The sequence below is a fragment of the Eleutherodactylus coqui genome, chromosome 1 (genome assembly GCF_035609145.1).
Source record: "Eleutherodactylus coqui strain aEleCoq1 chromosome 1, aEleCoq1.hap1, whole genome shotgun sequence".
NCBI lineage: Eukaryota > Metazoa > Chordata > Amphibia > Anura > Eleutherodactylidae > Eleutherodactylus > Eleutherodactylus coqui.
The window spans coordinates 195390932-195396931 of NC_089837.1; positions in this window are offsets into that span (position 1 = coordinate 195390932).

Below are 6000 nucleotides of genomic sequence, written 5' to 3' on the forward strand. Positions count from 1 at the left end.
TTACTCGTTTTGTCTTTGCGACGCCATTACCTCTTTGTACTAGTAGAGTCCTCAAAAGTTAACGTTAAACCGGAGGTACACGGTTTTTCGTTACTTCGGTTTCCAATTAAACATTACTCCGCATAAGAAAAAAAACCTTTCTCCAAGGATTCTTCTCTCAACAAGTTTGTATCCAGAAAGTCACTCTTCCTGCATTTTACCTTTGAGCATCCGCAGATGTTATGGGGGGTACTCCCGGTACTTGTCGGGTACATACTGCAACTCTCTCTTTCTCCATTACGCTCCTTCTCTCTCTGCATTGCAATCACTCATACTCTCCTCTTTACACCGTCCTTACTGGTGCTCTCAATTATGGCAGATACACAGGGGTCCCATACACTTGCCACCGCCAAACTCCAAGAGAACAGAGTCTAATTCTCACACTCCTCAGTGGAGAGGCATCCCATAGCCACAGGGATGGGCCCGAGACTATGTTCGGGTGAACTTTAGAGTTTCAGCCTCCCTTAAGCATGGTACCATTTTCCCGAACACCTCCACATTCTCCTTCTCCAGACGCTCACTTCTCTCCACGACATGCACCTTTTCTTTCCCTCCTTCGACTACAACGGCTCCTCTGACTCCTCCCCCTCTAAGTATATCTCACTACTCACATCATCCACACTCAAACAGTTAAAGAGACAGTACATGTGACTGACATAGGCTGCTTTGACACAGAACACAGACAACAGAACACATGTAAAGACACAACTGCACCACACACAAAAGAGCAAACACATACAGAAAGACACTCTAACTCTGGGCCACTACAACTAAACAAATGATGTAGCTCCCAATCAGAATTCCCTGCCTGGGTATGCTGCTAGAGGTAGCACCAGTGATGTACCTGGCCACATATAGGTAGTTTACTTATGTAGCTGTCCATAAATGGACTGGAGCTTCTCCAGGCAGGGAATTCTTGATTGTGAATAGAGATGAGCGAGCACCAAAATGCTCGGGTGCTCGTTACTCGAGTCGAACTTCCCGCGATGCTCGAGGGTTCGTTTCGAGTAACAAACCCCATTGAAGTCAATGGGCGACTCAAGCATTTTTGTATATCGCCGATGCTCGCTAAGGTTTTCATTTGTGAAAATCTAGGATATTCAAGAAAGTGATGGGAACGACACAGAAACGGATAGGGCAGGCGAGGGGCTACATGTTGGGCTGCATCTCAAGTTCCCAGGTCCCACTATTAAGCCACAATAGCGGCAAAAGTGGCCCCCGACCCCTCCGAACAATTTTTACTTCTGAAAAACCCTCATTAGCAATGCATACCTTAGGTAAGCACCACACTACCTCCAACTAAGCACAATCACTGCCTGCATGACACTCCACTGCCACTTCTCCTGGGTTACATGCTGCCCAACCCCCCCGCACGACCCAGTGTCCACAGCGCACACCAAAGTGTCCCTGCGCAGCCTTCAGCTGCCCTCATGCCACACGCTGGCCTAATAGCCACACCACCCTCATATCTATTTATAAGTGCGTCTGCCATGAGGAGGAACCGGAGGCACACACTGCAGAGGGTTGGCAGGGCCAGGCAGCGACCCTCTTTAAAAGGGGCGGGGCGATAGCCCACAATGCTGTACAGAAGCAATGAAAACTCCAATCCTGTGCCACCTTCGTCAGGAGCTGCAAACGTGGGCATAGCAATGGGGAATCCATGTGCCACACAGTATTCATTCTGTCAAGGTGTCACATAGCTCAATCCACACTACAAGGGGAAAGCCGTCAGCGCTCTGCCCCCTACCCAAGTCAGTCAGTGCCTTTGTGCCAGACAGGTCAAACACCGCAATGGGAACTAAGTTTGCACCAACAGCATAGGTGGGTCCTAGGAAACCCAAGACATGAACAAAAAATTGATCTGAGCTTCCAAACATGGCAGACTTGCACCGCGCCCACGGCATAGGTCTCGGCCAACAGATTCAGCAAGCCAAGGCTGGAAGCGGGCTTTCACTGCACCCAGGACATAGGCCTCTGCACAAACCCTCACCAATCGCGTGCCTACAGCGGACTCCAATGCTAGCGTAGCTGTGCACGTCTCATTAGCGCTGTATTGCTCCTGTAGTTTGTCCCAATGCAGTGCCCCGGATAGTAGAGCTAACGTCAGATTAACTACAGGTGGGCTTCGGCCCACACTGCATGCCCCAGTCAGACTGGGGTTCTTTATAAGTAGACACAGGCAGGTACAACTCCGTGTGGACCGACAGCATGGGTGGGTCCCAGGAAGCCACCGGCGTTACATAAATAAATCCCATTGCATTGCCCAGCACAGCTGAGGTAACGTCAGATTAAATGCAGGTGGGCTTCGACCCACACTCCATGTCCCAGTGTGACCGGGGTTTTTAATACATAGACACAGGCAGGTACAAATCCCTAATGTGAAGTCCGTGTGGACCCAAAGCATGGGTGGCTCCCTGGAACCCACCGGCAGTACATAAACAAATCCCATTGCAGTACCCTGGACAGCAGAGCTAACGTCAGATAACATACAGGTGAAATTCTTGGACTGCCACCAGATGGACCAATGCAAAGGTATTTGCCAAGAATGTTTTCATTGTTGGAGGAGGAGGGGGATGTTTTTGAGGCACTACGTGTCCTCTCCATGTGTCCGTGGTTATATGCACCTTAACAGTAACCGCGTTGGTGGGAAATGGCCTTGCCGCCATCATGTCTTTGGGAAGCCTCCGTTTCCACACCCCAGTGACATAGCTTTAGCAGCGGTATAGGCAGAGCCCAGAATTAGTAACATTTCAGGGGTAGCATTAGGGACAGGCCCCAGTAACATATCACTAGCAGCAGTATAGGGGGAGCACAGTATTAGTTCCATTTCAGTAGTAGTAGCAGTCTAGACAGGCCCCAGTAACAATTCCGAAGCAGCAGTATACGGGGAGCACAGTATTAGTTCCATTTCAGTAGTAGTAGCAGTCAAGACAGGCCCCAGTAACAATTCCGAAGCAGCAGTACACGGGGAGCACAGTATTAGTTCCATTTCAGTAGTAGTAGCAGTCAAGACAGGCCACAGTAACATTCCCGTTGCAGCAGCTTAGGGAGATAACAGTCTCTTTCACATTTCAGTAGTTGCAGTATAGACAAGGCCCCAGTTACATTTATGTAGCAAAAGTGTAGGCCAACCCCACACACCTTGCTGTACCATGAGTGCAGGCGAAGCCCATAAAAATTACTAGGATTACACTGTAGGCGAGGGCCCAAAAAAATTGGTGTACCAACAGTACTAATGTACCTCAGAAAAATTGCCCATGCCCAACCAAGAGGGCAGGTGAAACCCATTAATCACTTTGGTTACTGTGGCTTAATTTGTAACTAGGCCTGGAGGCAGCCCAGTTAAAATAAAAATTGGTTCATGTGCAAGTTTCAACGCTTTAATGAGAATTGAAACGTATAAACATTGTTTACAAAAGTAATATGACTGAGCCTTGTGGGCCTAAGAAAAATTGCCCGTTCGTCGTGATTACGTGAGGTTTCAGGAGGAGGAGGATGAATATAATACACAGATTGATGAAGCTAAAAGGTCCCCAGCCTACGTATTGTTTAGGTACCGCTGCTGTCCGCTGGTGGAGAAGAGAAGTCTGGGGAAATCCAGGCTTTGTTCATCTTTATGAGTGTAAGCCTGTCGGCACTGTCGGTTGACAGGCGGGTACGCTTATCCGTGATGATTCCCCCAGCCGCACTAAACACCCTCTCTGACAAGACGCTAGCCGCAGGGCAAGCAAGCACCTTCAGGGCATACAGCGCGAGTTCAGGCCACGTGTCCAGCTTCAACACCCAGTAGTTGTACGGAGCAGAGGCGTCACGGAGGACGTTCGTGTGATCGGCTACGTACTCCCTCACCATCCTTTTACAGTGCTCCCGCCGACTCAGCCTTGACTGGGGAGTGGTGACACAGTCTTGCTGGGGAGCCATAAAGCTGGCAAAGGCCTTGGAGAGTGTTCCCCTGCCTGCGCTGTACATGCTGCCTGATCTCTGCGCTTCCCCTTCTACCTGGCCCTCAGAACTGCGCCTTCTGCCACTAGCGCTGTCGGATGTGAATTTTACCATCAGTTTGTCCGCCAGGGACCTGTGGTATAGCATCACTCTCGAACCCCTTTCCTCTTCGGGTATGAGAGTGCAAAGAAACCGCTGAACCACCAAATTAAAGACGTAGGCCAGACATGGCACGTGCATGAGGCTGCCGAGCTGCAGAGCCACCACCAGGTTATGGCCGTTGTCACACACGACCATGCCCGGTTGGAGGCTCAGCGGCGAAAGCCAGCGGTTGGTCTGCTCTGTCAGACCCTGTAGCAGTTTGTGGGCCATGTGTCTCTTCTCTCCTAAGCTGAGTAGTTTCAGCACGGCCTGCTGACGCTTGCCCACCGCTGTGCTGCCACGCCGCGTGACACCGACTGCTGGCGATGTGCTGCTGCTGACACATCTTGATTGCGAGACAGAGGTTGCATAGGAGGAGGAGGAGGAGGAGGGTGATTTAGTGGAGGAAGCATACACCGCCGCAGATACCAGCACCGAGCTGAGGATGGTGAGGGTGTGGGTGCAGGCCGGGAGATGGTTCTGCCTGTGTCCTGAGAGGGGGGTTGGATCTCAGTGGCAGGTTGGGGCACAGGGGGAGAGGCAGTGGTGCAAACCGGAGACGGTGAACGGCCTTCGTCCCACCTTGTGGGATGCTTGGCCATCATATGCCTGCACATGCTGGTGGTGGTGAGGCTGGTGGTGGTGGCTCCCCGGCTGCTCTTGGCGCGACAAACCTTGAACACCACAGTTTGTCGGTCGTCTGTACTCTCAGTGAAAAACTGCCACACCTTTGAGCACCTCGGCCTCTGCAGGGTGGCATGGCACGAGAGGGCGCTTTGGGAAACAGTTGGTGGATAATTCGGTCTGGCCCTGCCTCTACCCCCGGCCACCGCACTGCCTCTTCCAACCTGCCCTGCTGCTGCACTTGCCTCCCCCTCTGAAGACCTGTCCTCAGTAGGCGTAGCAAACCAGGTGGGGTCAGTCACCTCATCGTCCTGCTGCTCTTCCTCCGAATCCTCTGTGCGCTCCTCCCTCGGACTTACTGCCCTTACTACTACTTCACTGATAGACAACTGTGTCTCATCGTCATCGTCCTCCTCACCCACTGAAAGCTCTTGAGACAGTTGCCGGAAGTCCCCAGCTTATCCCCCGGACCCCAGGAACTTTCCAAAGGTTGGCCATCGGTCACGACAAACTCCTCCGGTGGGAGAGGAACCATTGCTGCTCAATCTGGGCAGGGGCCCGAGAACAGTTCCTGGGAGTCTGCCTGCTCAGAATGTGTCATTTTTATGGAGTGAGGAGGCTGGGAGGAAGGAGGAGCAGCAGCCAGAGGATTCAGAGTTGCAGCTGTGGACGGCGTAGAAGACTGGGTGGTCGATAGATTGCTGGATGCACTTTCTGCCATCCACGACAGGACCTGCTCACACTGTTCAGTTTCTAATAAAGGTCTACCGCGTGGACCCATTAATTGTGAGATGAATCTGGGGACCCCAGAAACTTGCCTCTCTGCTAATCCCGCAGCAGTCGGCTGCGATACACCTGGACCAGGAGCTCCGCCTGTGCCCACACCCTGACTTGGGCCTCTGCGTCCTCGCCCGCGTCCACGTCCTTTAGGCCTACCCCTACCCCTCAGCATGGTGTATTACGAGTAGAGCAGAAACAGAACGCTGTAATTAAATGTGCCACTTATTGGCCTGTGGTTGGAGGCTGACTTCGCTTACAGAGCGCACAGCAAAGCCAGGAAACAATTATGCGCAAGCCTGTAGTGAGACCTAGGTGCGTATGACTGAGCTACTGGAATTCACAGCACAGAACCAGTCAAGTGGCCAAAGGCCAGTGGTAGGCCTTGAGTATTTTGCTTCAATTTTTGAAAATGGTGAGGTGAAAAACCAGACAGACACCGTATGCAGCATATATATTGTATACTCTTTCCCTCTG